Genomic DNA, 19,458 nt, shown 5'->3' with positions numbered 1-19,458 from the left:
TTTATTAGGAACCTCAATATTACAACCATCATTTTTATTTACAGATAATGCACAGTCAATATTCTCACAAACGCCAATTTTATTAAAAGCTAAAATATCCGTTTCATAGTAAACACCAGTTTCCTTATCTACCAAGTCAACATTGTTACCATCACTCAACATTTGATCTACACCATCAGAATCAATTAAACCAGAGTCAACTGCTATTGTTGGATGTGAAAAAACATTATCCTGATTTTTATAGTTTACCATCTTGTCGTGACAGACAAGCTCCAAGGTATGCCATTTAGATTCAGAATATTGTCTAGGTGAGGAACTTTTAAAAATACAGGGAGGGTGAAACCAGTCTTTACAAGTGGAGCATTCTACCATTAGGTCATGCTTTTCCGAGGGTTTTTTACAAATGCAATACAATACTTTTTTATTTTTACATGGAGAAAACATATCCTCTTCAAAATCAAAACAAGTGTTATGTAAAGAGTTGTATTTTGCAATAACATTTTTCCGAAATACCATGTTTGACGTCCACTTATGCATAACTCTATTAATATTTTTCATATGTGGTGGTTTTGAAATACTTTTTAAATATTTGGCAGCAATTCCGTATGGAAGGTTTTCAGGAATGGAGTCCAACAATGTTGCAAGAGATGTTACAGCTTTGGTATAAAAAATTTTTTTTTTGTTGTACTGTGATGCTGTATTGCCATTAGATTTATTTTTCTTGTCAATTTTGTTTATGTGTTGCATGACAGTATGTTTATTATTTTCATAAAGGCTCAAAATGCGCTTTAGTCGTACTTGATAAGTTAAGTGCTTAAACCAGTAATTATTGGCCAAAAATTGTTTTGCCAACTCTTTGTTGAGACATTTTGAACCCTGAGAATGTAAAAATGAAGCAAGTAAGTCAATTTGGTCTTCAAGTTTTATATTTGGACTGCCGCCAACTTTCAATTTAAAGCCCTGCATTTGCTTTTTATAATAACAAAAATATTTAACTTTGTGCTGAATGTCTCTACAATAAGAGGGAAAAATCGGAGCTATATGCACCTGGTCAACAGAAAAAAACAACATTTGAAAAATGGATGCCAAAATGTTTAGTAAGTAAACATTGCACAAGGAACTAAGACAAAAATGTAAAAATATTAGATAAAATAAATAAAAAAATAAAAATGTTTTCAAAAGTACAAAAGCCCCTGACACAACAGATATCCCTATTCTGACGACCAAGACACAACCATGCAGTATAAAGCATAAAGTAGCAAAAACCAACGAAACCAAAAAAGCAAAAGTGCCAAACACCACAGAATACACTCCTCGATTAACAAACCAGCAACCATGAACTAGACTCCACAAAACAGACCAAAATAGGGCACCTAAAATTCCAAACTGACTCAACAAAAGACTCTTTGGGCACTTGCGAACACCCTCTTTGGCCGAAAAAGAAGATGGAGGGACAGTAAGGGGCTTCGGGCGCTCACCAACACCCTTGGCCGAAGAAGGAGGGACAGTAAGAGGCTTCGGGCGCTCACCAACACCCTTGGCCGAAGGAGGAGGGACAGTAAGAGGCTTCGGGCGCTCACCAACACCCTTGGCCGAAGAAGGAGGAGGGACAGAAAGAGGCTTCGGGCGCTCACCAACACCCTTGGCCGAAGGAGGCAAACGGCGATCACTCTCCCGCCAGGTTCGAGAAGGCAACGCCACGCATCCAAAGGAGTACAGTGGGCGATACGAGCGCTTGGACCGCTTGCTGCTGCGAGGTGGCTCTGGCAAAGGATGGCAAGCAGCCGATGTTGAAGCACCATCTAGGAACATTAGAATAAGTAAATAAAATGTAAATTCTTTGTGAAATATTAGCTAACTTTTAGCGGCGTAATAATCATATTTTTTAAGGCCTAACTTAGTCGTTGCTTTTTCTCACTGATGTTCAAATAGTTTAAAAAAAATTTACATGGTAAACCCTTGTGATTTTTGAAATGATGTGCGGTTGCCTAAATTAGGTCAACCAGTATATTGAAATTCATTTACTTGTTTTGCTTATCACATATTCGTATTTAAACCAAAAATTAAAGGCCCTTGCCTTTAGAAACGTAAACAACCGACCATAGTATTAATCAACATATAATTTTTTAAAAATAACATTCTTTGTTTTGCTTTGTGGTTAACGTTTAAACAATTTATTATAAATGGCCTTCATACCATCGCTCGTGTGACGAACTTCTTCCCTCTCCTGGACCACACGAGGCTGGATGAGGGCGCCCATGTGGTCCTCGATGCTGGTCATGTACCTCCGTAGACCAGCATCAGAGAGATGCACGTCATCACTCCACATCTCCCTCTCCTCGCCGATGTCGAAGTGAAGAAACGAAAGTTTCTCACGACAAGCAACGTTCCAAAGAACGCTGTTGGCCTCTTCGACGTGCGCAGCATGGGGACCGGACTGTGGAAGGAGGTCGGCGAGCACGATCTAAAACGATATGAAATCAGATATAAAAATATTTTCTTAGGTACAAAATTTGTTGCGCCAATTGTAGAATAATATTAAAAAGAATCAAGGTCAAAAATTTGTAGATTAATCTTCGGCGCTGTGTAAAATCAAATTTACGTTTCAGTATTTCGTTATTCAAATGTTCTCGTTACAAAAATGTTAAATGTAACCAACGCGAGTGTATTGCTGGCGACTATTAGGCTGCAACTAATATTCTTATAATGTTTTTGACTTAAAAAATGAATTGCTGTATGATGTCATTTCTATAAATTTTGTTTAAATGTTTGAAAAAAATCACGATTGAAAAACAACTAAAATGGACTATCACGGTAGATCCATTAAGGTTGGCTTAAACTAAGGTACGATTTACATACCTGGGAACCAGGGTAACACTCCCGACATACATCGATGATGTTCTCACACTTGGCACCGATGTCGTTGTCCCACCACCTCCTGAAGTCGTTGGTGCCAAGTGCAAGAACGATGTAGCTCACGTTCTCGAACCGCGTCCCCTCCGTCAGCTCGATCGCACCATGGTCGATCTCCCCGCCTGGGATCGAAATCGCAGACAGAGAGAACACCTCGCTCGCGCACTTCACCACCTTGAAATACATTAAGATGAAAGTTACATGTTTTCATTGTTTATGAGTTGTGAAAAATCTATCTGCTAGTAAAAATATTGTTTATGTGGTCTGTATGTAAAAGTTATTTTAAAAAAAAAACAGTGTTTATATACTATAAAAAGTACAATTGAAATGCGTATTTAAAAATTAAGCGTGCAAAACTAATATAAACCAATAAAGTAAAAACAAAGTACAAAAATGCCAAAAAGTAAGCAAAAATTACTATATTCTGGTTAACTGTTTCGTCACAGCTAACCATTAAACAAAAAACGTGTGTATATGTTTAGTTGATATAATTAAAAAGTTAGGCTACTTGTGATAATGTTTTATCAATTGTATGCCTAAGTAATGGTCTGGTCTAAATGTGATACATCTCAATAAAGTTGCGAAACTTAATAAACGCGCTTGTTAATTTGTACAATTTATATAAACGCAACAAAAATTCATCCTAATTTATAACTGCTCAAGATGTTTACTAGTATTAGCGGTAAACTTTTATAATTTAAATTTCGTTTTTTATATTAAACTTTACGAAGAAGTTATTGATCTGCCAAGACATCTTAATACCATACTTATTAGCCGCCACCCGCTACGAGCAAAAAGCTAAAAACAGGTATACAGCGAAATTTTTCATCTTTCGATCTATAATTATAGCAAATTCAAATGGAAGAAAATAATGACTAAACCAAAGTGTTGTGAAATTATTATTTAATGCTACAACTTTCTTAAATAAAGCTTTTCCCTAATTTAAGTTTGCTTTACCTGCGGATAAACGATGTTCCGACCGTTGCTGTCCGTCACCAGAAGCACCGAAGGCAGTCTGGACGGCTCTGGGCGAAGGTAGGCCGTCTGCTTCCCGCTCACACCGAGAATGTACTTCTTCGTCCTCGTCCGATACCCTCGAACCCTCTCCTTGCGTCGAAACATCTCTTTCCTCTCTGTAAAACTAGCTTAAAAACTTTCGTCAATTCGTTTAAGAAAAAGCAATAAACAAGTAAAATGTCAGTCACAAGCCCACACTCCCTGAAACAAATCAGGTATTAAAATTTAGGCTGTGTTAATGCACCTAAGGCACTGTACAGGCAGTAAAACGTAAGTCGATGCAATCAACCCTTTTGAATTATTACACGTTTGCTTTTCAGTAAGTCACAGTTGGAAATAAGCAGATCAAAAATCTTAAGCTGAAAGCAACAAAACACAAAACATTATTCTCAACAGCGAAAAAGTGATTTAAAAAAAGCTAAACTCAAGGATGGTAACACATCAACCATTTGAATATGTTAACAGGCACGTACTTTTTATACCGGTACGGCAAATGGTATTGTTATGTGTACAAGGCGAATTGCATTTGCAAGTCACAAACATCTGAACAAGACCTATTTAAACGTTTTAAATAGTATCCTGCAGTGGTATTTTTTGATTAATAGTCAACTTTATTAAACCTTATGTTCAATGAAAACCTGATATCAATTTTGACAACATTAGGCTCAACGCTATAGTTAAATGTTCCATGTCTACCATATAAAAAGTAGGTTAGGATAATTGCTAAACTTGCAGTAATAATACCGGTACTAAACCTTTCCTGCTCTATTTTAATATTAAGCACATATGGCATTAAATGTTGGATAAAAAAAATTGCCGAAATTTAAGTACCATGTTAAAAATTTTGAACTTTCGCCTATATTAACACATGTACTGCCGGTTAACATGTAGCCGGGTTAATTTATTTTAAGCACGTGAAACTAATTTATAAGTTAGTACTGTAATATTTAACTTATTAAACAGTTTCTTGTATTTTACTACATTTTGATTAAGTCAGATAAAATCTGCTAAGTGTAATCAGTGCTATTTTACCACGCTTAACTAAGGCAACATTTAAACGACAAGAAACCAAATAAGAAAAAAATGAAAAATTTGAATCCAGTATGTTATCAACAACACAATGACCATTGTGTCGTATTTAACAACCGATCAGGGCGTTTTTTTCAAATACTAAGCGAATCAACAAATACATAATTAGGTGAGTGGTAGACCAATCTTATTTTGCTTCATGTGCTATACAGCGATTTTTATAAACTTCCTCAGAGAGGATAGTTTTCAAAATCGCCCTTGAATTCTTCACTATACGAGTAAAAATACTGCCATTTTTTGACGATTATTAGGCTTCGAAAAAGTCATTTCGTTGTAAATTTCTTAATTAGGTGAGTTGGAGACCAGTCTTATATTGTTTAATGTGTTCTATAGTAGCAGCACAGCGATTTTTATAAACTTCCTCAGAGAGGATAGTTTTCAAAATCGCCCTTGAATTCTTCACTATAGCCGACGAATAAAAATACTTCTATTTTTGACAAATATTAGGCTTCGAAAAAGTCATTTCGTTGTAAATTTCTTAATTAGGTGAGTGGGAGACCAATCTTATATTGTTTAATGTGTTCTATAGTAGCAGCACAGCGATTTTTATAAACTTCCTCAGAGAGGATAGTTTTCAAAATCGCCCTTGAATTCTTCACTATACGAGTAAAAGTACTTCCATTTTTTGACGATTATTAGGCTTCGAAAAAGTCATTTCGTTGTAAATTTCTTAATTAGGTGAGTGGGAGACCAATCTTATATTGTTTAATGTGTTCTATAGTAGCAGCACAGCGATTTTTATAAACTTCCTCAGAGAGGATAGTTTTCAAAATCACCCTTGAATTCTTCACTATACGAGTAAAAATACTGCCATTTTTTGACGATTATTAGGCTTCGAAAAAGTCATTTCGTTGTAAATTTCTTAATTAGGTGAGTTGGAGACCAGTCTTATATTGTTTAATGTGTTCTATAGTAGCAGCACAGCGATTTTTATAAACTTCCTCAGAGAGGATAGTTTTCAAAATCGCCCTTGAATTCTTCACTATAGCCTACGAATAAAAATACTGCAATTTTTGACAAGTATTAGGCTTCGAAAAAGTCATTTCGTTGTAAATTTCTTAATTAGGTGAGTGGGAGACCTATCTTATATTGTTCAATGTGTTCTATAGTAGCAGCACAACGATTTTTATAAACTTCCTCAGAGAGGATAGTTTTCAAAATCGCCCTTGAATTCTTCACTATAGCCTACGAATAAAAATACTGCAATTTTTGACGATAATTAGGCTTCGAAAAAGTCATTTCGTTGTAAATTTCTTAATTAGGTGAGTGGGAGACCAATCTTATATTGTTTAATGTGTTATATAGTAGCAGCACAGCGAACTTTATAAACTTCCTCAGAGAGGATAGTTTTCAAAATCACCCTTGAATTCTTCACTATACGAGTAAAAGTACTTCCATTTTTTGACGATTATTAGGCTTCGAAAAAGTCATTTCGTTGTAAATTTCTTAATTAGGTGAGTGGGAGACCAATCTTATATTGTTTAATGTGTTCTATAGTAGCAGCACAGCGATTTTTATAAACTTCCTCAGAGAGGATAGTTTTCAAAATCACCCTTGAATTCTTCACTATACGAGTAAAAATACTGCCATTTTTTGACGATTATTAGGCTTCGAAAAAGTCATTTCGTTGTAAATTTCTTAATTAGGTGAGTTGGAGACCAGTCTTATATTGTTTAATGTGTTCTATAGTAGCAGCACAGCGATTTTTATAAACTTCCTCAGAGAGGATAGTTTTCAAAATCGCCCTTGAATTCTTCACTATAGCCTACGAATAAAAATACTGCAATTTTTGACAAGTATTAGGCTTCGAAAAAGTCATTTCGTTGTAAATTTCTTAATTAGGTGAGTGGGAGACCTATCTTATATTGTTCAATGTGTTCTATAGTAGCAGCACAACGATTTTTATAAACTTCCTCAGAGAGGATAGTTTTCAAAATCGCCCTTGAATTCTTCACTATAGCCTACGAATAAAAATACTGCAATTTTTGACGATAATTAGGCTTCGAAAAAGTCATTTCGTTGTAAATTTCTTAATTAGGTGAGTGGGAGACCAATCTTATATTGTTTAATGTGTTATATAGTAGCAGCACAGCGAACTTTATAAACTTCCTCAGAGAGGATAGTTTTCAAAATCACCCTTGAATTCTTCACTATACGAGTAAAAGTACTTCCATTTTTTGACGATTATTAGGCTTCGAAAAAGTCATTTCGTTGTAAATTTCTTAATTAGGTGAGTGGGAGACCAATCTTATATTGTTTAATGTGTTATATAGTAGCAGCACAGCGAACTTTATAAACTTCCTCAGAGAGGATAGTTTTTGAAATCGCCCTTGATTACCCAATAATTCTTTAAAAGTAAGTAGCTTTTAAAAAAAATGGTTCAATCTTTTGATAAGCCTAAAGCTTTGCTAAGCATAGATCAATTTTAGATATTTTTACCTAATTATTCGTTTAGGTTTCCTTGTCTTATATTTCATATTATGTTTGATATGTGGTAAACGGCAGAAAAATATTAAAAAAAAACAAAAAAAATTACAAACAATTATTTCGCCGAAATGACAATGGTCTTTGGGCTTAACTAACAAAAACAGGATTTCGCAACCTCGCTCAATCTTTCGTTTAAATCACCGTGAGGGAATCTTCGCAAGGGACAGGCATAGCGCTTGTCTGTGTTTGTGCAGAGGAAAGGTTTAGCACAGGATTTTACTGAAGTTATATGAGAACCTTGATCAGCGTGCCGCACTAACAGATTTAAAAGCAAAACATGTTTTGAAATTACCTACATTTAACGCAGTAAGCTTAATGTGCAGCGTAGATACGCATACAAAAATATACTTCTGTTAGCATACTAGCAGCATTTATGGCGCTGGTCTAGAATCCTACCACAGTTCTAAAATCAACGTACAAAATTTGAGTTAGGGTGCGGGTTAGCGTTTGGGTGTGGGTGGGTCAAGTATTATTATATTCTTTGTTTAATAATAATACTTAACCCACCTTAACCCAAACGCTAACCCGCACCCTAACCCAAATGGTGTTTCGTTGTTTTCAAATATCCAAATCTAGTATGTGCCGCGGCCGATAAATCATATAAATGTTTTTTTCGTTGCACGTAGCTTAATGTTTGCAACCGCGATTCTTGTTTCCGCTTTCAGGGGTTGTCGCCAGAAGAAAGTTAAACATTTACAAGCACACTTGTTTCAAAGAACTCTGTCAGGCTCTTTTATTAAAGTAGTTCATGTGTGGGGCACGAGATTAGTTTAGTTGAAGTTTCTGACTCTTGGTTTAAGGTTGCTTGAAGGTTGCGTGCGTATAACTCGTTAGCCAACCAAAATACCTCTGGTGATTAATAATTGTATTATCTGATAAGCGAAACACCCAGTTAAAACTATAGAAGGCGGACAATCAACACTGTTAACAACACAGCGCTGTGAACAGCACAGCGCTGTCAACCGCACAACACGTTAACTGAGAAGAGGTCCTTTTACAAGCGGATAGCGGCCTTTAGTAGCCACAGACAATCAAACTCATGACCGCCGAGATTTTACACTTTGGTGCAAGTAAACAATAAATCTGGGGCATAAGCCGTTACAGCGTAAATTGCACAATAAACACAAAATCTCTTAGTCGGTAAATAGCCGTGCGCTACATATAACCGATGTAATTCATGTTTCAAGTCGCACTTGTCCGATCAATGTGACAGAACAACAGCGTAAAATTATTTAATTATCCGGCAAATGTTTTGACAGAAACCATTCAGTTTTCCAAAAGAACACAAAAAATGCATTTGACTCTTTACCCCTTTTTAAAGGATGGAAAATGAGCGTTCCTTTGAACAATTAGTAATCATTTTTCAAAAATACATTTTTTAATACAACAGATACGTTAGAAAACGCATATATGATTTTTTTTTTGATAATAAAACTTAACATTTGAGCTTCTTTACTACATTGGAAGTTAAAATGAAAGTTCTTCTAGCAGTGCAGAAAAAGTAATTAAATCATCTTTTTTTCAGTTTTTCACGAAAGAAAACTTAGTCACCTTTTTTTATTCTGCAGCTTTTTTAGTTATTTTTTAGCGGTGGGCCTGGGGCTGTATCCCCCTCATCCCCCGCCTTAATCCGCCCCTGGGCCTACATTGGGTTTAAAGAGGAAAATCCTTCACTTTAGAAATAAACTCTTTCCTCTTTAAGCCTGCATAGCTCAGTTGGTAGAGCAACGGTCCCGGCTTGTCCGGGGGTCGTAAGTTCGAACCTCTCTGCAGGCCAGTTGTTTTTCTAGCCTGCCCTGCTTGCATCTTAGATCAACATACTCGGTGAGTCTGCACCGGCTTTCCGTGTTCACATGGCAATTATATTTAATTTTTTGCCAACCCTTTAATCAGGACTGAGTAGTCGGTCGAAAACAACCCAAGTCTGACTCTGACTGAAAAAAATATTGTTAAATCCGTGTCCTACTCTGTTCCAATTTGCAGCCTGTATTACCCATTTCTGGAACTAAACTAGGGTGGATATTCAGTAGTTATATTGGTGTCATATAACTAATCCACCCATAATCCATGGTGGAAAATATTCTACCATATGCTATTGCACTTTTATAATTTACAGTTTGTGGCCCTATCGAACTTCGTATGCGCGCCAGTCAAACTCAGGACTCAGGTGGTCATAAGCAATCTAAAAAACAAAAAACACAAAGTTTTTCCTGGCGTGTGTTATAATTATAAACATGGTGTTTTTTTATCCACATTATTTAATGAATCCCTATTCAACTACATCAGTGATTTATTGCTATGTCATGTATCAACAAAACATCTCTTCTAACAAATCTTTTTGAAGAAATCAGATGCTTAGCGAAATAACAATTTGTCATGGCAACTAGATACTTCCCACAAAGTTAAACATGTAAGACTTTAAAAATGTGTTTCCAAGAATTTGATGTAACTATGTTTTGTTCAAGGTACTATTTAGTCGGGCGGGTGTGAGTTAATCAGCACTTGCCCGCAGCATATAGCACAAGCTGCAATATTTTTTATCCAGAGATTGCGAGTAGGTGGGTTGAAAAACACTAGTATGAGTTGATTTGCTGTTTTGTATATATTTTTGTTATGTGGTTGGGGGACAACCCAAACAATTAATGCAGTTTAAATGTGATATCTTTCTGAAAGTTGGACTCTAGTTGTTTCCAAGTCACTCTGCAGCCCTGCCCTAAACAGTAACACTTGTACTGATATGCCTTCTCACAAACCTCAGTAAAGTAAAATAATAAAAAAATGTTACTGTATGAATTTATTAGAGTTCTATTTTTTACAACAACAAAAATATGTATAACTAGACGGGGGTGCGGTTGTTGTATATTTTGTCAGGGGTTATATTTTCAGGGCTTAGTGTTTATTTTCAATTTTTACTTGATTTTAATTTTTTTTTTTTTTTTTAATTTTTTTTTTAATATTTTGTATTGTGTACTTTATATTATATATTTTGTTTTTCATTTTCCTTAACTTATTTCTGCAAGCAAAAACAGATATGGGCCGAAAACTTCCCCACTTAAAATATGCCTTTGATGCGAAAGGGTTTCAAATATGGCGTAGAATTTGGGGAATGATCGAAACATATATTTGATAAATAGAATTTACTTAGATAATGCATATGGCTATTTTATTAAATTTTGACCAGCTTACGTGTTTGAAAATCAAATATTATCATTCTCTTAAAGACTAAAAATGGTTTAACGCCTATGGTTTGCTATACTTTTGCAAACTTTCACTAGGTAATTTTTTACCATAGCTTGGTCCGAGCAATCACTGTTAAAACAGGCTTTAAATCTGTCGTTTCAAACAATATGAAAAACACTATTACGTGCCTAATACGCAAACTATTAAATCGAAAGTTTTGCTAGATAAGTTTAGGCCTAAAGTTGGTATGCTGGTTGGAGCAAGATGCACAACAGGTGCTAACAGAGAGGCGTAGACTGCCTTAAGATTTCGCATTTAAACTTGCGGCGGTAAATACACCCTATTGACACTTAATTATTAGGCGAAGCTTATCGCGAAGTAATTGGTCGCCCGAAAAAATGCTGACGCCGCATTTAAAGCAAGCATTATAAATGTGTCGCCGATATTCTGCCTTGAACATCCCTACTCGAAATGCTTCCCTCCGTTAATTGTACGGTGGGTGAAACTTTATTCACGGCCTTACCTCTTTGTGTATTACCGCGACAGTACGATGAAATACGATTTGGAGAATATTGGAAACATCGTATTTGGAGAATATTTGCTATTTGCACCTGTTCTGTATGTTACTCCAATCCAACATATCTACACACAATTATAAATTGTGTATAATAATATAATAACTTATGGCTTTGAAGCGAAGGGGGTTCAAATATGGCGTAGATTTTGGCAAATGATCGAAACATACATTTGATCAATAAAAATTTACGTAGATAATGCTTACGGCCATGTTATTACATTTTGGTCAGCTAGCATGTTTAAAAAGTCAATATTTTCATTCTCTCTAAATGATTTAACGTCTATGGTTTTCTATACTTTTTCCAACTTTTACTGTGTAAATTTTTACCATGCCTTGGTCTGAGCAATCACTGTTGAAACAGAGTTTAAATCTGTAGTTTTGAGCAATATGCAAACACGTTTATGTGCCTAATAAGCCACGTTTTATATTGAAAGTTTTGCCAATTTAAATCCAATAAACGCAAGATTTATTTATTTATGACGCCATGTTATGACGTAGCTTTGTAACGTCGTCGTTAAGAATGCGTTAAACTTAAGCTTTTTGTTGTTGCGGCCCTTGTATAATTATATTTGCTTAGACCTGGTGTTGATATGTTTGAATGGTGCAACAATTACAACATGTGCTAACAGAGATGTGTACACTGCCTGTAGGATTCGCATTTAAATTTGCGGTGGTAAAATATGTTGTGTTGTAAGAGCAATAGGTTTTTTTACTTAGAGAGGCCTCTTTATGAAAGGCAAGTCGCATGTGCATAGTTTTACTAGGCAAGCCACTTCCAACACAAATGTTGCACGCGCGGGACAATAGGGCGCAGCAGGGATGCCAGCAGCCGCCTCGTCGCGACGCGAGCTGGACAAAGCAAGCGAATATGAACGAATTCTGTATGAAAGTTTTTCTGCTGCTAGATGGCTGTCGTTAGCTACAAAGTGCTAAAACGCAATATTTCAGGTTTTTACCCCCCAAGCAAAGGCCCCTGGGAGTGCAGCCTCATAAACTTTTACAAAGCACCTACATACCACTCTACGCCATGTCTGAAAATTTGAAGGTTCTACGATGTCTACTTTTTCTATAAAGCTTCGGACAAAACTCGGTCTGAAACAAACCATAGGAAACCATAGGAAACCAAAAAAGAATAACGGCAAAAACAAGATATGTCCCGAAAATAAATTTTCGGCCCATATAACTAGACGGGGGTGCGGTTGTTGAATATTTTGTCAGGGGATATATTTTCAGGGCTTAGTGTTTATTTTCAATTTTTCCTTTATATTAATTTTTTTTTTTTTTAATTTTTTTTTTAATATTTTGTATTGTGTACTTTATATTATATATTTTGTTTTTCATTTTCCTTAACTTGTTTCTGCAAGCAAAAACAGATATGGGCCGAAAACTTCCCCACTTAAAATATGCCTTTGATGCGAAAGGGGTTCAAATAAGGCGTAGAATTTGGGGAATGATCGAAACATATATTTGATAAATAGAATTTACTTAGATAATGCATATGGCTATTTTATTAAATTTTGACCAGCTTACGTGTTTGAAAATCAAATATCATCATTCTCTTAAAGACTAAAAATGGTTTAACGCCTATGGTTTGCTATACTTTTGCAAACTTTCACTAGGTAATTTTTTACCATAGCTTGGTCCGAGCAATCACTGTTAAAACAGGCTTTAAATCTGTCGTTTCAAACAATATGAAAAACACTATTACGTGCCTAATACGCAAACTATTAAATCGAAAGTTTTGCTAGATAAGTTTAGGCCTGATGTTGGTATGCTGGTTGGAGCAAGATGCACAACAGGTGCTAACAGAGAGGCGTAGACTGCCTTAAGATTTCGCATTTAAACTTGCGGCGGTAAATACACCCTATTGACACTTAATTATTAGGCGAAGCTTATCGCGAAGTAATTGGTCGCTAGGGATGTTCAAAGTAGAATCCCAAGGTATTCTAGAATAATAGGTTTCGAATCTAGAATAACGAATCCAGAATAGCGAATCCTAGTATATTTTTATTAAATTATTTAACCTCGATTTTGTTTGGGGAAGGGATTAATCTTAATCTTCCCTACAAGGCCCACAATCACAGCAATAAATCGCCCAAACAATTTTCTAACATGTGTATATTATAATAAAAAAACTCTCTCTTATGTTTAACATTTTTAACAACTGTCATCTAAAGCCGTTCTGTAAACTGGAATATGTCAACTGTCCAGGTTGTGTCCAAAACTTATATTTTTGCCAATAGTGAGTACAATGCAACACTGCACATAGAAGTCTTAAGCAATTCGGTCCTGATTTTGAAAGCATTGTTAAGTATTATTGCTTCTTTTTTGACTAACATGATCTGTTATGCAGTCAAATGATGTACTGCAAAGAATACAAAGTTATTATTGACATAACGAAATCTTGACAATTACGTTTTGCATAACTGCATAACTTTCCTGAATATTGGCCTAAAGTTGACCTTAAGTAACCCCATAGCGCATTTTGTGGACGGCCAGCACGTTTTGCAACGCTATGTTACTTTTGCAACTTAACGCATTTAGGGCAATTGCGAACTCCAAACCAGACATTACACGTTAGCCGCTCGCCCAATAACGCTTGATTGACCCTTAATTATTAGACGCACGTTATCGCGAGACGCGGTAATTGGTCGGCCGAAAAAACGCTGACACTGCACTACGAGGTTACATTTAAAGCAAGCACAAATTGGTCGCCGCGGCGACAGGGCAACTTACCACACGCGTTTGTGCAATTAGGCGCAACAATCCGCGGTAAAACATTAAATTATATCGGTTCCAATTACCCGAAATAAATGGCAGAATTGGATTCGAATCCCATCTGGATTCGAATCCAAGGATTCGATATTCTACTTTGAGCATCCCTATTGGTCGCCCCAAAAAATGCTGACGCCGCATTTTAAGCAAGCACTATAAATGTGTCGCCGATATTCTGCCTTGAACATCCCTACTCGAAATGCTTCCCTCCGTTAATTGTGCGGTGGGTGAAACTTTATTCACGGCCTTACCTCTTTGTGTATTACCGCGACAATACGATGAAATACGATTTGGAGAATATTGTAAACATCGTATTTGGAGAATATTTGCTATTTGCACCTGTTCTGTATGTTACTCCAATCCAACATATCTACACACAATTATAAGTTGTGTATAATAATATAATAACTTATGGCTTTGAAGCGAAGGGGGTTCAAATATGGCGTAGATTTTGGCAAATGATCGAAACATACATTTGATCAATAAAAATTTACGTAGATAATGCTTACGGCCATGTTATTACATTTTGGTCAGCTAGCATGTTTAAAAAGTCAATATTTTCATTCTCTCTAAATGATTTAACGTCTATGGTTTGCTATACTTTTTCCAACTTTTACTGTGTAAATTTTTACCATGCCTTGGTCTGAGCAATCACTGTTGAAACAAAGTTTAAATCTGTAGTTTTGAGCAATATGCAAACACGTTTATGTGCCTAATAAGCCACGTTTTATATTGAAAGTTTTGCCAATTTAAATCCAATAAACGCAAGATTTATTTATTTATGACGCCATGTTATGACGTAGCTTTGTAACGTCGTCGTTAAGAATGCGTTAAACTTAAGCTTTTTGTTGTTGCGGCCCTTGTATAATTATATTTGCTTAGACCTGGTGTTGATATGTTTGAATGGTGCAACAATTACAACATGTGCTAACAGAGATGTGTACACTGCCTGTAGGATTCGCATTTAAATTTGCGGTGGTAAAATATTTTGTGTTGTAAGAGCAATAGGTTTTTTTACTTAGAGAGGCCTCTTTATGAAAGGCAAGTCGCATGTGCATAGTTTTACTAGGCAAGCCACTTCCAACACAAATGTTGCACGCGCGGGACAATAGGGCGCAGCAGGGATGCCAGCAGCCGCCTCGTCGCGACGCGAGCTGGACAAAGCAAGCGAATGTGAACGAATTCTGTATGAAAGTTTTTCTGCTGCTAGATGGCTGTCGTTAGCTACAAAGTGCTAAAACGCAATATTTCAGGTTTTTACCCCCCAAGCAAAGGCCCCTGGGAGTGCAGCCTCATAAACTTTTACAAAGCACCTACATACCACTCTACGCCATGTCTGAAAATTTGAAGGTTCTACGATGTCTACTTTTTCTATAAAGCTTCGGACAAAAAGCGGTCTGAAACATACCATAGGAAACCAAAAAAGAACTAGACGGGGGTGCGGTTGTTGTATATTTTGTCAGGGGATATATTTTCAGGGCTTAGTGTTTATTTTCAATTTTTACTTTATTTTAATTTTTTTTTTTTAATTTTTTTTTAATATTTTGTACTTTATATTATATATTTTGTTTTTCATTTTCCTTAACTTGTTTCTGCAAGCAAAAACAGATATGGGCCGAAAACTTCCCCACTTAAAATATGCCTTTGATGCGAAAGGGGTTCAAATATGGCGTAGAATTTGGGGAATGATCGAAACATATATTTGATAAATAGAATTTACTTAGATAATGCATATGGCTATTTTATTAAATTTTGACCAGCTTACGTGTTTGAAAATCAAATATTATCATTCTTTTAAAGACTAAAAATGGTTTAACGCCTATGGTTTGCTATACTTTTACAAACTTTCACTAGGTAATTTTTTACCATAGCTTGGTCCGAGCAATCACTGTTAAAACAGGCTTTAAATCTGTCGTTTCAAACAATATGAAAAACACTATTACGTGCCTAATACGCAAACTATTAAATCGAAAGTTTTGCTAGATAAGTTTAGGCCTGATGTTGGTATGCTGGTTGGAGCAAGATGCACGACAGGTGCTAACAGAGAGGCGTAGACTGCCTTAAGATTTCGCATTTAAACTTGCGGCGGTAAATACACCCTATTGACACTTAATTATTAAGCGAAGCTTATCGCGAAGTAATTGGTCGCCCCAAAAAATGCTGACACCGCATTTAAAGCAAGCATTATAAATGTGTCGCCGATATTCTGCCTTGAACATCCCTACTCGAAATGCTTCCCTCCGTTAATTGTACGGTGGGTGAAACTTTATTCACGGCCTTACCTCTTTGTGTATTACCGCGACAATACGATGAAATACGATTTGGAGAATATTGTAAACATCGTATTTGGAGAATATTTGCTATTTGCACCTGTTCTGTATGTTACTCCAATCCAACATATCTACACACAATTATAAGTTGTGTATAATAATATAATAACTTATGGCTTTGAAGCGAAGGGGGTTCAAATATGGCGTAGATTTTGGCAAATGATCGAAACATACATTTGATCAATAAAAATTTACGTAGATAATGCTTACGGCCATGTTATTACATTTTGGTCAGCTAGCATGTTTAAAAAGTCAATATTTTCATTCTCTCTAAATGATTTAACGTCTATGGTTTGCTATACTTTTTCCAACTTTTACTGTGTAAATTTTTACCATGCCTTGGTCTGAGCAATCACTGTTGAAACAGAGTTTAAATCTGTAGTTTTGAGCAATATGCAAACACGTTTATGTGCCTAATAAGCCACGTTTTATATTGAAAGTTTTGCCAATTTAAATCCAGTTGAAACAGAGTTTAAATCTGTAGTTTTGAGCAATATGCAAACACGTTTATGTGCCTAATAAGCCACGTTTTATATTGAAAGTTTTGCCAATTTAAATCCAATAAACGCAAGATTTATTTATTTATGACGCCATGTTATGACGTAGCTTTGTAACGTCGTCGTTAAGAATGCGTTAAACTTAAGCTTTTTGTTGTTGCGGCCCTTGTATAATTATATTTGCTTAGACCTGGTGTTGATATGTTTGAATGGTGCAACAATTACAACATGTGCTAACAGAGATGTGTACACTGCCTGTAGGATTCGCATTTAAATTTGCGGTGGTAAAATATTTTGTGTTGTAAGAGCAATAGGTTTTTTTACTTAGAGAGGCCTCTTTATGAAAGGCAAGTCGCATGTGCATAGTTTTACTAGGCAAGCCACTTCCAACACAAATGTTGCACGCGCGGGACAATAGGGCGCAGCAGGGATGCCAGCAGCCGCCTCGTCGCGACGCGAGCTGGACAAAGCAAGCGAATATGAACGAATTCTGTATGAAAGTTTTTCGGCTGCTAGATGGCTGTCGTTAGCTACAAAGTGCTAAAACGCAATATTTCAGGTTTTTACCCCCCAAGCAAAGGCCCCTGGGAGTGCAGCCTCATAAACTTTTACAAAGCACCTACATACCACTCTACGCCATGTCTGAAAATTTGAAGGTTCTACGATGTCTACTTTTTCTATAAAGCTTCGGACAAAACTCGGTCTGAAACATACCATAGGAAACCATAGGAAACCATAGGAAACCATAGGAAACCATAGGAAACCATAGGAAACCAAAAAAGAACTAGACGGGGGTGCGGTTGTTGTATATTTTGTCAGGGGATATATTTTCAGGGCTTAGTGTTTATTTTCAATTTTTACTTTGTATTAATTTTTTTTTTTTAATTTTTTTTTTAATATTTTGTATTGTGTACTTTATATTATATATTTTGTTTTTCATTTTCCTTAACTTGTTTCTGCAAGCAAAAACAGATATGGGCCGAAAACTTCCCCACTTAAAATATGCCTTTGATGCGAAAGGGGTTCAAATATGGCGTAGAATTTGGGGAATGATCGAAACATATATTTGATAAATAGAATTTACTTAGATAATGCATATGGCTATTTTATTAAATTTTGACCAGCTTACGTGTTTGAAAATCAAATATTATCATTCTCTTAAAGACTAAAAATGGTTTAACGCCTATGGTTTGCTATACTTTTGCAAACTTTCACTAGGTAATTTTTTACCATAGCTTGGTCCGAGCAATCACTGTTAAAACAGGCTTTAAATCTGTCGTTTCAAACAATATGAAAAGCACTATTACGTGCCTAATACGCAAACTATTAAATCGAAAGTTTTGCTAGATAAGTTTAGGCCTGATATTGGTATGCTGGTTGGAGCAAGATGCACAACAGGTGCTAACAGAGAGGCGTAGACTGCCTTAAGATTTCGCATTTAAACTTGCGGCGGTAAATACACCCTATTGACACTTAATTATTAGGCGAAGCTTATCGCGAAGTAATTGGTCGCCCCAAAAAATGCTGACGCCGCATTTAAAGCAAGCATTATAAATGTGTCGCCGATATTCTGCCTTGAACATCCCTACTCGAAATGCTTCCCTCCGTTAATTGTACGGTGGGTGAAACTTTATTCACGGCCTTACCTCTTTGTGTATTACCGCGACAATACGATGAAATACGATTTGGAGAATATTGGAAACATCGTATTTGGAGAATATTTGCTATTTGCACCTGTTCTGTATGTTACTCCAATCCAACATATCTACACACAATTATAAGTTGTGTATAATAATCTAATAACTTATGGCTTTGAAGCGAAGGGGGTTCAAATATGGCGTAGATTTTGGCAAATGATCGAAACATACATTTGATCAATAAAAATTTACGTAGATAATGCTTACGGCCATGTTATTACATTTTGGTCAGCTAGCATGTTTAAAAAGTCAATATTTTCATTCTCTCTAAATGATTTAACGTCTATGGTTTGCTATACTTTTTCCAATTTTACTGTGTAAATTTTTACCATGCCTTGGTCTGAGCAATCACTGTTGAAACAGAGTTTAAATCTGTAGTTTTGAGCAATATGCAAACACGTTTATGTGCCTAATAAGCCACGTTTTATATTGAAAGTTTTGCCAATTTAAATCCAATAAACGCAAGATTTATTTATTTATGACGCCATGTTATGACGTAGCTTTGTAACGTCGTCGTTAAGAATGCGTTAAACTTAAGCTTTTTGTTGTTGCGGCCCTTGTATAATTATATTTGCTTAGACCTGGTGTTGATATGTTTGAATGGTGCAACAATTACAACATGTGCTAACAGTGATGTGTACACTGCCTGTAGGATTCGCATTTAAATTTGCGGTGGTAAAATATTTTGTGTTGTAAGAGCAATAGGTTTTTTTACTTAGATAGGCCTCTTTATGAAAGGCAAATCGCATGTGCATAGTTTTACTAGGCAAGCCACTTCCAACACAAATGTTGCACGCGCGGGACAATAGGGCGCAGCAGGGATGCCAGCAGCCGCCTCGTCGCGACGCGAGCTGGACAAAGCAAGCGAATATGAACGAATTCTGTATGAAAGTTGT

At 36.0% G+C, this 19,458-nt stretch overlaps 1 protein-coding gene across 1 annotated transcript in view; it reads left to right on the top strand.

The window, feature by feature from the left end:
• LOC146138882 (baculoviral IAP repeat-containing protein 7-like) overlaps positions 1-19,458 on the top strand; it is a 56,093-nt gene that overhangs the window by 27,266 nt on the left and 9,369 nt on the right. The gene's annotated exons all lie outside the window — the stretch shown is intronic.

The sequence above is a fragment of the Ascidiella aspersa genome, chromosome 7 (assembly GCF_963924565.1).
Source record: "Ascidiella aspersa chromosome 7, kaAscAspe10.2, whole genome shotgun sequence".
In the NCBI taxonomy this organism is placed as follows: domain Eukaryota; kingdom Metazoa; phylum Chordata; class Ascidiacea; order Phlebobranchia; family Ascidiidae; genus Ascidiella; species Ascidiella aspersa.
The sequence above is the reverse complement of the archived record's forward strand: the minus strand, read 5'-3'. Positions and strand labels throughout refer to the sequence as shown.